At 39.2% G+C, this 15,111-nt stretch overlaps 3 non-coding genes across 3 annotated transcripts; all 3 read left to right on the top strand.

The window, feature by feature from the left end:
• Nucleotides 1–5,675: 5,675 nt before the first annotated feature.
• LOC133302239 (small nucleolar RNA R71) lies at nt 5,676–5,782 on the top strand. Its single transcript, XR_009750322.1, has one exon. It is a non-coding gene; the product is annotated as a small nucleolar RNA R71 (small nucleolar RNA).
• A 2,958-nt stretch (nt 5,783–8,740) lies between these two features.
• LOC133302240 (small nucleolar RNA R71) lies at nt 8,741–8,846 on the top strand. The gene has a single exon (XR_009750323.1). It is a non-coding gene; the product is annotated as a small nucleolar RNA R71 (small nucleolar RNA).
• Nucleotides 8,847–14,775: 5,929 nt separating this feature from the next.
• On the top strand, nt 14,776–14,881 carry LOC133302241 (small nucleolar RNA R71). Its single transcript, XR_009750324.1, has one exon. It is a non-coding gene; the product is annotated as a small nucleolar RNA R71 (small nucleolar RNA).
• The last annotated feature ends 230 nt before the right edge of the window (nt 14,882–15,111 follow it).

Here is a 15,111-nt window from a genome sequence, read left to right as displayed (position 1 = left end):
CTCTGCCTGGTTGGAAGAGGGCATGACATTTGAGATTACAAAGTGAAACCAGACTCTAGCCTCACCATTTAAATGCCTCAACCAAATCAACTTAGGAGCAACCTTATCCTTGGTTAACTCCCAAGTTTCACCAGGTTTGGCTATAGTCTGCAAAATAGGCTCAGCTGCCCCCATCTTGGTCCAGGTGTCAAAGTTTGGGTCACTCCTCCTTGGTGGAATTTCAATATTCTGCCAGTTTCTCCTGAACTCACAACTGGCATTGTGGATATAGTCACAGAACCTTATCTTCAGCAGCTTTTGGATAGTGTGAGCATCATACTTCACTTTCTTTCCCCTCACCCAGCTAGTGAAAGTCCTCTGGCCTCCTTGATCTCCATTAAATGCATTAGCAAAGAATTCCCTTGCTATGTTAGGACTGCTATCACCCAGTATTCTTCCAAAAGTTGCCCAATCCCTGGTCTTCAGCTGAGACTGAAACTGGGGATATTCATCCTGTTCTAGAACAAATTTTCTTTCTCTAACAAATGGCGTCTTGGAAGTCTTGTCAGTATACCTTTTCTCATGTTCCTCACTTTTCCAAAAGTGAGCATCAAACTGTGGGGTAAGCTCAGCTTCAGTATCTCCTCCTTGATTCACTCGTGCTCGCTTCTTAAATCTTTTTTTTTCCTTTTGTAGCAGGAGCTGGTTGAGAAGGAGAAGACATTGTGCCTACACAACAAGAGAAAATCAGTCCAAATGTCAAATAATTACATATCATGAATCCAATTCCACAATGGTCGCATTGAGCGTTTTAGCGTCCTGGCCTTAAACGTGTGTAAAAACTGGACGGGCGCTAAAACGGTCACACTGAGCGTTTTAGCGCTAGACCTTAATGTGTGTAAAAATGGACGGGCGCTAAAACGGTCACACTGAGCGTTTTAGCGCCAGACCAATTTTTGGGTCAGGCATTTCCACGAACACCTTGTGTATGTGTATGCTGGGTTGTTGTTTGAAAACAACGGAGAACCAACACTCACTGGATTTGTTGTCTCATTGAAGTCTCTAGGTGTGATCTTCCTATCATGCCATAGCTTTGTCTTCTCCTTATACAAACTGGCACTTTCATAAGCAGACAAACGAAACTCATCCAATTCATCCAGTTGTAATAATCTTTTCTGTCCCGCTGCTTTGGAAATCCAACTGGCAAATGGCATGCTTTTCCAAACAGCAACTGAAATGGAGACATCCCAATAGGAGTTTTGAAAGCGGTCCTGTATGCCCATAAGGTGTCATCAAGTTTCTTGGACCACTGGGTCCTAGCATTCCCAACAGTCTTCTCCAATATTCTCTTCAATTCCCTGTTGGAAATCTCAACCTGACCACAAGTCTGTGGGTGATATGGAGTGCTTATTTTGTGCCTCACTCCATACTTAGCCAAAGCATACTCCACCATCCTATTATCAAAATGAGTGCCCCCATCACTAATGATAGCTCTAGGGACTCCAAATCTTGAAAATATATTCTTTCTCAGAAAAGCAATCACCACCCTGGAATCATTGGTTGGTGTAGTTATAGCCTCAACCCATTTGGAAACATAATCAACTGCCACCAATATATACTTGTTAGAGTAGGAAGAAGGGAAAGGTCCCATAAAATCCATACCCCAAACATCAAAGATCTCCACTTCCTGGATATTGTTCAACGGCATTTCATGTCGCCTAGAAATATTCCCAGTTCTCTGACAGTTGTCACATGCCTCCACAAACTTCTTTGCATCCTTGTACAAAGTGGGCCAGTAGAAGCCACTCATCAAAACTTTTGCTGCAGTTCTCTCACCTGCAAAATGTCCACCATACGCAGAACCATGACAATGCCACAACACATCCTTCTGTTCTTCCTCTGGAATACACCGTCGGATCACACTATCTGAACATCTATAGAAAAGATATGGCTCATCCCAAATATACCTCTTAACATCATGCAGAAATTTCTTCCTCTGTTGCCATGTTAAATCCTTAGGCATCAATCCAGCAGCTTTATTGTTGGCAAAATCAGCAAACCATGGTGGTGTACTGATAGATAAGACTTTATCCCCAACCATCTCTGTTACAGCACATATTGCCAAAACATGTTCATCAGGAAACTCTTCTCTGATCACTACTTCCGGCCCTTCTTGAAGCTCTTTTTCTGTAATCCTGGATAAGTGATCAGCCACCAAATTTTCAACTCCCTTTTTGTCCTTGATTTCTACCTCAAACTCTTGCAACAGTAACAACCAGCGGAGCAACCTGGGTTTAGCATCCTGCTTGCTCAACAAATACTTTAAAGCTGCATGGTCAGTGTAAACAATAACTTTTGATCCTAACAGATATGGCCTGAATTTGTCAAATGCATACACAATAGCCAGTAATTCTTTTTCTGTAGTAGCATAATTCTTTTGTGCATCATTTAAGATCTTACTGGCATAGTAAATGACCTGAAACAATTTATTCACTCTTTGGCCCAATACCACTCCTACGGCATAGTCACTGGCATCACACATTAATTCAAATGGTAATGAAAAATCAGGTGCCATCATGATAGGTGCAGTGGTCAACTTTTCTTTTAAAACATGAAATGCATGCAAACATTCATCATCAAACAGGAATTCTTGATCCTTAACTAATAACTTGCATAAGGGCTTAGCAATTTTTGAAAAATCTTTTATAAACCGCCTGTAAAATCCTGCATGACCAAGAAAACTCCTCACACCCTTAACATTTACAGGTGTTGGAAGTTTCTCTATCACAGAAATTTTTGCCCTATCCACCTCAATTCCATTCCTAGACACCTTGTGTCCAAGAACTATACCTTATGTCACCATAAAGTGGCACTTCTCCCAGTTCAAAACCAAATTACAGTCTTGACATCTTTTCAACACAGAATCTAAATTCCCTAGACATACATCAAAATCAGAACCAAATACAGAAAAATCATCCATAAAAATTTCAATACATTCTTCTATCATATCGGAAAAAATGGAAAGCATGCACCTTTGAAATGTGGCAGGAGCATTGCATAAACCGAAAGGCATCCTCCGGTATGCGAATATTCCATATGGACATGTAAAAGCAGTCTTCTCCTGATCCTCTGGTGCCACAGCTATCTGATTGTACCCTGAATAACCGTCCAAGAAGCAATAGAAAGCATGTCCTGCCAACCTCTCTAGCATCTGATCCAAGAAGGGAAGTGGAAAATGATCCTTCCTGGTTGCCTTATTCAGCCTCCGGTAATCAATGCACATTCTCCAGCCAGTGATTGTCCTTGTGGGAATCAACTCATTGTTCTCATTTTTCACCACAGTCATCCCCCCTTTCTTGGGCACGGTCTGCACAGGACTCACCCAAGCACTGTCTGAAATTGGGTAAATCATCCCAGCATCAAGCAACTTCACCACCTCCTTCCTCACTACTTCCTTCATAGTGGGGTTGAGTCTCCTCTGTGGTTGCCTTACTGGTTTGACCTCTTCTTCCATCAATATTTTGTGAGTGCAAAATGAAGGATTAATACCCTCGAGATCTGAAAACTGCCATCCAATAGCCATTTTATTCTTCTTGAGTACCTTAATCAACTTCCCTTCTTCCTCATCAGACAACATTGCATTAATGATTGCTGGATATGTTTGATCATCCCCAAGGAACACATACTTCAAATGTGAAGGTAATTCCTTAAGTTCTACCTTAGGTGCTCCTTTTGGAATGTCATCAATCTTCTTCTCAAGCTCTTCCACTTCTGGCTCTTCTTGGTAATCCTCTGTACCTATCTCTTCTTCTGATCTTTGTTCCTCAACTGGGAATTCTTGTTTTTTATTCACTTCTTCCACAACCTCCTGTATCACATCCAATCTAAAACAATCCTCCACATCAACAGGATGCTTGATGGTTTCGAATACATCAATTGTAACTGTTTCCTCATCCACCCTTAGCAACAACTTTCCTTGTTCAACATCTATCAAAGATCTTGTAGTTGCTAAAAAGGGTCTTCCTAACAATAAAGGACTTTCTGTATCCTCTTCCTCCATGTCAAGAATCACAAAATCCACTGGAAAAATAAACTTGTCTACCTTGACCAAGACATCTTCAACCACACCTTCAGGCCTCTTGATAGATCTATCTGCAAGATGCAGAATAAGATTGGTCTCCTTTAAAGTGTTAATTCTCAAAGCTCTACATACTGTCAATGGCATCAAGTTTATACTGGCTCCCAAATCACACAATGCCTTTCCCACCTTCACATCTCCTATAGCAATAGAGATACTGAAGCTTCCTGGATCTTTCATTTTTGTAGGAAGCTTCTTCTGGAATAGGGCACTACATTCTGCTGTTAGGGCCACTGTCTCACCATCAGTTAATTTCCTCTTCTTAGTAAGAAGATCCTTCATGAATTTTGCATAGTGAGGCATATTTTCCAGTGCTTCAGAAAATGGAATGTTAATTTGTAAATTTTTGAAGATATCCAGAAATCTTGCATAGTGCTGCTTCTGAATCTCTTTCTTCAACCTCTGAGGGTAAGGAACTTTAGCATAGGGAGATAAACTAACTGGCTGTTCTTTCTTGTTAGCCATCTTCTTCTTTTCCCACTTTATCATCTTTTGTGGGGAAGCATTTTTACCAACTTCTACCTCTCCTTCATTCTTATTGTCCTTCCCTTCCTCTTCTTTGTCAACTCCAACTATAACATCTCTAACAACTACTTCCTTCTCACTTTTCTCATTTCTTATTTTCTCTCCTTCATCATCAGAGACTACATCTTCAACCACAACCTCTTCTTCATTCTTTTTATTTTCCACCTTCTTTTTCCCTGGTTGAAGTACCAACCCACTTCTTGTCATAATTGCTTTACAGTGCTCCTTAGGATTCACCAGTGTATCACTTGGAAATTTCCCTTGTGGTCTCTCTGATATCTGTCTTGATAATTGACCAATCTGGGTCTCCAAATTTCTGATTGATGCTTCCTGATTTCTGAAATAAGTTCTGGTCTCCTGCATGAATGCAGTTGTCTCTTCCCTGAATGAAGTAGAACCCTGAATATAATCCTGAGTTGTCTTAGATAACTGAGCAAACGCTTTCTCCCATGCAGTAGGATCACTTGACTGCTCCTTCATATGTGGTGGTGGAGGATGTAATGGTGGATTCAATTGGTGGTTGGAACTATAGCTGAATCCTGGGTGTTGATTCTTGTTTTTCCATGGTGGCATATGAACATTCTTTCCCTGATTGTTGTAGTTCCTTTGATTATTCTGATCATACCACACTCTATTCACCTCTGCTTGTTCTGATGATCCCCCATAATCACACTCCTCTGTCACATGGCCCTTACCACAGATAGCACATACACTCTTTGTTTCCACAGAAGCTACCTTTTGTGAAGAGAGTTGCTTAATAAGGGTATCTAATTGTTGCTGCTGTTGTCTCTGTGTCTGCATCAGTTGATCATTCCTTGCCAACAAAGCATCATACCCATCCAACCTGATAATTCCTGTCCTTCTGTCAGCCACTGGAGCATTATCAAATTCTTGAGATGCTAATGACTCAAAGATATCTAAAGCTTCTTGAGGGGTCTTGGTAGTCAATGATCCACCAGCAGTGGCATGCACCAAGGTTCTAGTGTTAGTGGTCATTCCTTGCAGGAAGATTGCTGCTTGTTGCCATGCCTCAATTCCATGCTGTGGACATTTCCTCAACAAAGTCTTGAATCTCTCCCAAGCCTCATAAATAGATTCTGACTCTTTCTGCTTAAAGCTTGTAATTTCATCCTTCAACTTGGCCCTCTTGGATGCTGAGAAAAACCTTTGCAAGAACTTGGTTTGCAAATCATCCCAAGTTGTTATACTTCCTTGTGGCAATGATTGCAGCCATCTCCTTGCATCATCCGTCAGTGAATGAGTGAATAGTCTCAACAGAATTGCATCTCTTGTGACACTGTTTATCTTCACAGTATCACTTAACAATAGGAAGTTCTCTATGTGCAAGTAAGGGTCCTCCGCACTGGTTCCAGCAAACTGATCCTTCTGCACCAAATGTATCAAAGCAGGCTTCAATTCAAAGTTGTTGGGCTCCACTGTTGGGCGCACAACACTCCCAATTGGAGGAACCACTGCAGGAGTCATGTACTCTCCCAGTGTCCTCTGTGGTGGTGGTGGTCTGTGATTCTCTGCCATTATATCTTCCTGATTAACCGTACTTGATTCACCAATTTCTTACAACTGTCTCCTTTGCCTGGCTGCCCTTTTGTGCTTCCTCAATGTCCTTTCTAATTCTGGATCATACAACAACAAATTTGGATCAAGTGTACCTCGCATGTACCAGAATCAAAATTGACCAGAATTTTAACATAAACTAAAATACTGAAAATAAAAGGATTCAATCTCAGAATTCTATAGTATCAGTTAGTGTTGAAAAACAAATTTCCCGGCAACGACGCCAAAAACTTGTTGCGGATCTAGCAAGTGCACTAGTCGTACAAGTAATAAAATGATGAGTAAAGATCGTTCCCACGAGGAATTGTGTTCAAACACCAATATACCATAGAAAACTAATTTGAATCAAATAAGAGTTTGTAAAAATCATGAATAATTTGTCACCAGAAAATTGATTTTGAGTAAATTGACACAAGTAAATATGGATTAGGAATTAATAAAAATAACAAGTAGTCAGAAAACAACTTTCCTCCATGATAAACCATATAAGAATTGATCATATGATGAATTCCTTTCCATGTGGTGTTAATCAACCTTTTACTTATCATCAAGATGTAATCCCTTACTACCCTGATAGAAACATTAATCTGAAACCCCAATCCCTTGGTGATTTCTTTCTTAATACGTGCATGAAATACTAAGGTTTTAAGATTACATCAGAACTCTAGCATCAATCCCTTGAGTACTAGAGTTCTGATGTTGAGATTATCAAATACAGAAGTCATATAAACATCCCTGTTCTATACTACTTCATTGATAGAAATAATTAACTCAGAAAATCTCAAATCAGCACATGAAAAATACTTCATCATATTAATCAAATCAACATAATATTATCATGGAGTTCCATTGCATTCAGACTACAAAGTCTCTACTCAGACATGACTAAAGAATAAAGAAGAAGCAAACTTCATTTCCATGTTGAAAGTCTTCAATCTCCAAACTATTACAAGGAAATCCTAATACAAAAACTAAAAGAATTTAGAGAGAAGTCAGACTAAGTTTAAGAGAGAGAGAGAGAGTCAGATCCCCCAAGATTCTCCTCTAAGTGTCAAGGCTTTGCCTTATATAGTGTTACAATTAAAAACAGAAAACTGATGTGGGCGCTAAAACGTCCATAAGTGGCCGTTTTAGCGTCCATGCTTTACGAATGCTCAACTAACTTTAACTGACTCCAACGCTAAAACGTTTGATTTGGACGTTTTAGCGGTGAAGACCAGAATCTTTTTTCCACTTTAGGGCGCTAAAACGCATATTGCAGGCCGTTTTAGCGTCCAAGACCAGCAATTTTCCATCTTCTTAGTGTAGCAGCGCGCTAAAACGCTCTGTGTGGATGTTTTAGCGCTCATCACCAGCAAGTTTTGGCCTCTTCCTGTAACAGGGCGCTAAAACGCTCAGTGTGGACGTTTTAGCGCTCAACAGTTAGGCAATTTTTCTCCTCTTGAGCTCCAGAATCTTCTTCCTTCTCCAGTTGTCTTTCAAGCTTGCTTTTCCTACAAGAATCATACAAATTTCCAATAAAGCTCTTGAACTTGTAATTGAGGACATCTTAGGACATTAACCTTATTTTTCATCATTTAATCACACAATTTGATCCTAATTCCTGCTAAAAACCATGATGAACTAAGGGTTCATCAACTTCTCAACAGTAGAAGGAATTACCAATTCTTTTTCTGGCTCCTTAACCTCCTGAAATTTCTCATCAGCTCCTACATTTATGTTTGGCTTTTCTGGAGCTGCCACCACTTTACCACTTCGAATTGTGATAGCCTACAATCTTCCTTTGGATTAGTAATTGTATTACTAGCGAAGGTACCTGGAGTTCTATCAGTAATTTACTTAGCCAGTTGGCCAATCTGATTCTCCAAATTTCTGATAGATGAATTTGTATTTTTGGTATTGGCCCTAGTCTCTTCCATGAAGGCGTTGGAATGTTGAGCCATTTGTCCAACTAACCTCTCCAAATTAGAAGGTTCCTTGGTTTGGATTGGTGGAGGTTGCAGATAGTTGTTTGATGTGAAATCAAGACCAGTGCCTTGAATCCTCCGTTGATAATTACTACCTCCAGCAGAAAAATTCTGACCTCGTTGAACATTTTGCTACTGAGGTCTCTGATCATACCAGATGCCATTCACTTGCATTTGTTGCGGAGAATCAGAAGCCATAAAAGAAGGACATTCATTAGACTCATGATTGTCCTTGCAATATTCACATACAACAGCAGCAGCTTGAGCCTGAATACCAGAAAGCTGCATCTTGTCAAGCCTTGAGGACAAGTTTGCTATTTGCTGAGATAATAATTTGTTTTCAGCTAGCACCACATCATTACCTTCCAGCTGAAGGATACCTCTCTTAGGCTTGGATGACAAACCTTCATTTTCATTTGCAGCCATTCTTTCAATCAGCTAAAGAGTCTCATTTTCCCTCAACGATTTAATAGTGCCACCTGCTGCACCATTCAACACCATCCGAACCTCAGGTTTACAACCATTAAAGAAGATTATCACCTGATTACCAGCAGACAAGTTATAATGAGGATACCTCCTCATTAAATCATTGAATATGTTCCATGCTTCACACATAGATTCACCCTCTGATTGAATGAAATTGGTGATATCAGTCATAATCTGATTGTATATCTCCATCAAGAAGAACTCAGCAAAGAACTTTTGAGACAAATCATCCCATGTAGGAATGCTTCTTGCAGGATGCCTTTCCAACCAACCAAAAGCCTTTCTCTTAACAGCAAAAAGGAACAACCTCAACCGGATTGCATCATTAGACACCTGAGGGTGTTTGATTGAGTCACAGATCATCAAGAATCTGTCAATAAATCTGTGAGGATCTTCACTCTCCTCTCCTCCAAACTGAGCTCTCTCCACTAATTGAATATAGGAATATTTGAGCTCCCAATTGTTGTTGGCAACATTAGGCTGAACAATGCTCGAGTTGGGCCAGTTAAAAGAGGGAGTTAGAATGGTATCCATGAGTGGATTGTCTGCATCATTATTTTCAGCCATGATTTACGGTTCTTCATAAAGAGTCTCTAACTCGTTGAATGCAAGCTTCTTCCGAGCGAGTTTTCTGTTCCTCTTTTCAGTCTTTGTAATCTCCGAATCAAATGGAAATTCTGCAGTTTTGCGTCGCATACAACTCAGAAAGGAGATTAGTAGCAGTTTTCAAATAAAAATAAAAATAAAAATAAACAAAATAAAATAAAATAAAAGTATTCACACAATCCAATCTTAAGAATCAAGTTTATATGATATCAGAAACCTCAATCCCCGGCAACGGCGCCAAAAACTTGATACTCACCGGCAAGTATTCCGATCGCACAAGTAATACAGTGATAAGAAAAGTATCGTCTCCATAGGGATTGTGATCGAATATCAAATAATTGTCCTTTTAAGATGGGAGGAATTCAAATAGGTGTGTGAAAATTGTTGTTGATTTAAGTAAAAATAAGAACTAAAAGTAAAGACTTATTTTTGGCTTTTTGTTTATGAGAAATAAAACAGAGAGTGGTTTTGTAAAAATATGAGATGGCATTGTAGCTAGAGTGCACTCACCAAATGATTCCTGCTTCTTACTATGGATTGATTTACAATATTCATTTATATAATTACTCAAATAAATTATTATCTAAAATTATTCAGTAGTTAACCCTCAATTCCTTGCAAGATTAACCCTTTAACCCCAATTGGAACCCCAATTCCTTGCAATGTTCCTCATGGCATTAAGAATTGAACCCAATAATTTAAGCATCTGCAGTTAAATATACATCTATTCCTAGCATGCATATAAATTGTTATCCTACCCCCTTTCAAGATCAAAACCCCAATATTCCTATCTAGGGTTCTAACCCTCAAACTATCATCAACTATTAGATTGATCAATTCTAATAAAGAAGATATAAATTACGCACAGGGTAGAGATAAAGATAATTATATAAACAAAGAATTATAAATCAATCTGTTGTAACAAGGGTTCACATAAGGTTCGTGACCCTAACTACAGTAAAAAGAACTTAGCCAACCATTGTCATGGCTGAAAATTCAATATTCAACATAAACTGATAAATGAAAAGGGGAAGAAGAAGATGAAATAGATTCTTGTAAGACTCTCTCTCTCTGAGCACCACCGTCGTCTCTCTTCAATAGAATAGGGCTCTCCAACTCTGTCATGAGCATCCTATATATATACCTTGCTTCTTTCTTCCAAAAATACCCTTCAGACAACACGGTTTGTTTTCTCGCAAACCGGCGCGGGTCTGCGCCAGTGTGGCGCCAGTCCGCGCCATAGTTCTGTCATTTGTAAAATCACGGTCTTGTGAAATCGTAAACCGGCGCGGGTTGGCACTAGTATGGCGCCAACTTGCGCCGATTCTCTGGAAATTGTACTGAGGAGCACGACGCCATCTTGCGCTAGAGTTGCGCCAGTTTGCGCCAACTTTCTGGAATTTGGCCCAAGGTTCACCCGTGTGGAGTCACGTCAACAAGCTTTTTACAATTTTGTAGTTTTCACTTCTTCTACCTATATAAACACAACCAACAGGTGAGAAATATCATTGACATGGAAAGAATCAATATAGTAAGCAAATATATATATAAATTGCTCTTTTATGACTCAATTCTTATAAATTTCAGCTTAGAAATCTACATCTGCCAGAGGCATATCAAACCATTCCCAGATTTAAATGTTACTGTCCCCAGCAACAGACAAAATTCAAACATAGAAGAACCAAAAACAACCAGCTAGCACAACATCACACAGATAATCGATAGATCACTATGCTAAGCATGACTGAATCAATGCAAGGAGTTCTTAACAATGCCTTCTATTCTCATGAAAATGTCAGCATCTAACTTGAACACCCCTCACCAAGATAAACATACAACACTCAGCACTCAAGTGTTTGGGAAAATAACAATCACTCGATCCACCACAGCAATAGCACTACCATAAGCTTGATCATATTCTCAAGTTCCTAAAGATGAGAAACATTAACACATGCACAATTGATCAAAAGGACTTCACATGGATGTAACTTGGCCTGGCTTAGGGGTAGGAATTTATGGAAAGTGGCTAAAATTATAAGTTGAGATTGAAACACTAATATACACTTGCAAAATAATCAAGTCTCAAACAAATTTAAGCTCCATTATTCTTTAAGATCAGGGTTCCATTCCTTTTATTTTCCACCTTTTTCACATTGTTATACACACTTTCTTTCTTCTTCTTCTTTTTTTAAAGTTATATTACTTAGCTTCAGTGGAGTTTACCTCAATTGATTTTCTTTTCTTGTCAAACATTTCAATCTCAACAAAGGTAAGACAATAGGAGCATGGCTAAGCAATCAGCAGGCATCATGAACAAATAGGCTCAGGCTCAAAGGGGCTAACAATGGAAAAATCAAACAGGTGGACTATCTGGCCATGGCTAACAAGAATAAGATTGCCTTAATCATTTCAATCAATGCATGTATCACAGAGAAACAGAGCAAGTTCTAGAGTGCTACCACAGTGAGGTCACTCAAGAATAAAATAAGTGTTTAAGCACAAGACCTCACCAGCTATGGTATCAAGCTAGACTCTCAAAAGAAACATCAGGCATCATTAATCATTCAAGCATAAAATTCAGACAAACGAGCAATCATGAATTCTACTCATGCCTATGCAATATCATGCTAGAAGTTCATACAATACATGCTTTCTATGATGAAATCAGTCAAATTAACTAGGGGAAAGCATATCTAAACCTGGGAATTGCTTGAGAAACAGATCAATATATATATATATATATATATATATATATATTTATATATATTTAGAAATAAAGATAAAAAAAAATGACACAAAATACTAACTAAAATAAAATAAAGCAAATAAACGAGTTTAGAATATCTCCCCTGATAAAAGAATTGCAGTTCCAAGATGCTTTCTTAAAGCCTACCATTCCCAGATTTAAAGAATTGTTGTCCCCAGCAATAATCAAACCAAAAGATGGATGAATAACCTGCATCATAGAACAACCAGCGGCATATAGGATAAACTATAATGCACACAATAAAGCATCAGAGTGTTTGGGAAATTTACCAACTCAAAACAGCTAAATGACCCTAACATCAACCTATGGTCATAATAAAACAGCAAAAGTACTAAAAAGAAAAATAAACTAATATACACGAAATCTCCGTCAGCAAGGAGATATAATCAATCCTCCATGTCATCCCCCTCAACAGCATGGGATGACTCAGCAAATGGAGGATCTGGTGGTACTGGATGCATCGGTGCATGAGACCACCATTCCCAGATTTGATTCCAACCATGAAGCCATGTGAAGAACTCTTTGAAGTATTGTTTTCTCTGAGAGATAGAGTCTCGGTGTCTCTTCTCACAGATTCTCTTTTTGGCGGCCTTCAACCTCCGGTAATCCGCACACATCCTCCAACCAGTATCAAAGAGTTTCACCACTTCCTTTCTCATTACCTTCTTCATTGTAGGATTATGCCTCCTTTGAGGTTTCCTCACATGTTTGACATCATCCTCCATGTCAATTTTGTGGGTACCAAAAGAAGGATCTATACCTTTCAAATCAGAGATAGACCACCCTATGGCAGTCTTATGTTCCTTCAGCACTTCAATCAACCTTCTTTCATGCTCAGAAGACAATCCCTTATTAATGATAACAGGGTAAGTCTCCTCATCACCCAAGAAGGTGTATTTAAAAGTTTCAAGAAGCTCCTTCAACTCCACTTTAGAGGCATCATCTTCTTTGTCATCATCTTTTTTTCAAGAACCTCAAACGCCACATTCTTTTCTTCCTTAAAAGGAACAATATCACGCGCTTCAAATTCTTCATCAAGCTCTTGACTAGAAGATATTTCTTCTTTCACCGCTTGCTCTAGAACATCAAGTCTAAAACAATCGCCTTTGTCAGAAGATTGTTTCATAGAGTCAAAGACGTTGATGGTAATGGTCTCATCATTCATCCTTAACTCAAGCTTTCTGTTTTCAACATCAATCATGGCCCGAGCAGTGGCCAAGAAAGGTCTACCCAGCAAAAGAAGCATTTCAGTTCCCCCTTCCATGTCCAAAACTACAAAATCTGCTGGAAAGATGAACTTGTCCACTTTCACAAGGACATCTTCAATTATACCACTGGGTTTTCTTAAAGATTTGTCAGCAAGTTGCAAGGAAACCATAGTATGTTTGAGCTCAGATATCCCCAAAGATTTATACACGGACAAGGGCATCAAATTTATACTTTCCCCAAGATCACACAAAGCTTTGCCAACATTTGTGTTACCAATGGCAATAGGAATATTAAAACTCCCTGGATCATGAAGTTTGGGAGGAAACTTCTTCTGTATTATGGCACTACACTCCTCAGTGAGTGTTACTGTCTGGCATTCCTGCAGCTTGTGTTTTCTTGATAACAAGTCCTTCATAAACTTGGCATAATTAGGCATATTAGCCAAGGCTTCAGCAAAGGGTATATTAACATGCAACTTTTTGAAGATATCAAGAAATCTGGCATATTGCTGATTCTGAGCATATTTCTTGAATCTTTCAGGATAAGGTGCCATGGCTCTCATATATTCAGGACTCAACTCAAATTTCTTCTTTTCAGCAATAATCGGTTGCTCTTCTTCTTCACCTTTCTGAAGAGGCTTCTCAACAGTAGAAGGAATTACCAATTCTTTTTCTGGCTCCTTAACCTCCTCAAACTTCTCATCAGCTCCTACATTTATGTTTGGCTTTTCTGGAGCTGCCACCACTTTACCACTTCGAATTGTGATAGCCATACAATCTTCCTTTGGATTAGTAATTGTATTACTAGGGAAGGTACCTGGAGTTCTATCAGCAATTTGCTTAGCCAGTTGGCCAATCTGATTCTCCAAATTTTTTATAGATGCATTTGTATTTTTGGTATTGGCCCTAGTCTCTTCCATGAAGGCGTTGGAATGTTGAGCCATTTGTCCAACTAACCTCTACAAATCAGAAGGTTCCTTGGTTTGGATTTGTGGAGGTTGCAGATAGTTGTTTGATGTGAAATCAAGACTAGTGCCTTGAATCCTCGGTTGATAATTACTACCTCCAGCAGAAAAATTCTGACCTCGTTGAACATTTTGCTGCTGAGGTCTCTGATCATACCAGATGCCATTCACTTGTATTTGTTGCGGAGAATCAGAAGCCATCAAAGAAGGACATTCATTAGACTCATGATTGTCCTTGCAATATTCACATACAACAGCAACAGCTTGAGCCTGAATACGAGAAAGCTGCATCTTGTCAAGCCTTGAAGACAAGTTTGCTATTTGCTGAGATAATAATTTGTTTTCAGCTAGCACCAAATCATTACCTTCCAGCTGAAGGATACCTCTCTTAGGCTTGGATGACAAACCTTCATTTTCATTTGCAGCCATTCTTTCAATCAGCTGAAGAGTCTCATTTGCCCTCAACGATTTAATAGTGCCACCGACTGCACCATTCAACACCATCCGAACCTCAGGTTTACAACCATTAAAGAAGATTCTCACCTGATTACCAGCAGACAAGTTATAATGAGGACACCTCCTCATTAAATCCTTTAATTTGTTCCATGCTGCACACATAGATTCACCCTCTGATTGAGTGAAATTGGTGATATCATTCACAATCTGATTGTATATCTCCATCGAGAAGAACTCAGCAAAGAACTTTTGAGACAAATCATCCCATGTAGGAATGCTTCTTGCAGGCTGCCTTTCCAACCAACTAAGAGCCTTTCCCTTAACAGCAAAAGGGAACAACCTCAACCGGATTGCATCATTAGACACCTGAGGGTGTTTGGTTAAGTCACAGATCATTAAGAATCTGTCAATAAATCTGTGAGGATCTTCACTCTCCTCT

The sequence above is a fragment of the Gastrolobium bilobum genome, unplaced genomic scaffold, assembly GCF_033153095.1.
Source record: "Gastrolobium bilobum isolate Gb01-03AN ecotype WA unplaced genomic scaffold, APGP_CSIRO_Gbil_v1 utg12049, whole genome shotgun sequence".
Lineage (NCBI taxonomy): Eukaryota > Viridiplantae > Streptophyta > Magnoliopsida > Fabales > Fabaceae > Gastrolobium > Gastrolobium bilobum.
This window is presented reverse-complemented; position numbering and strand designations above follow the sequence as displayed.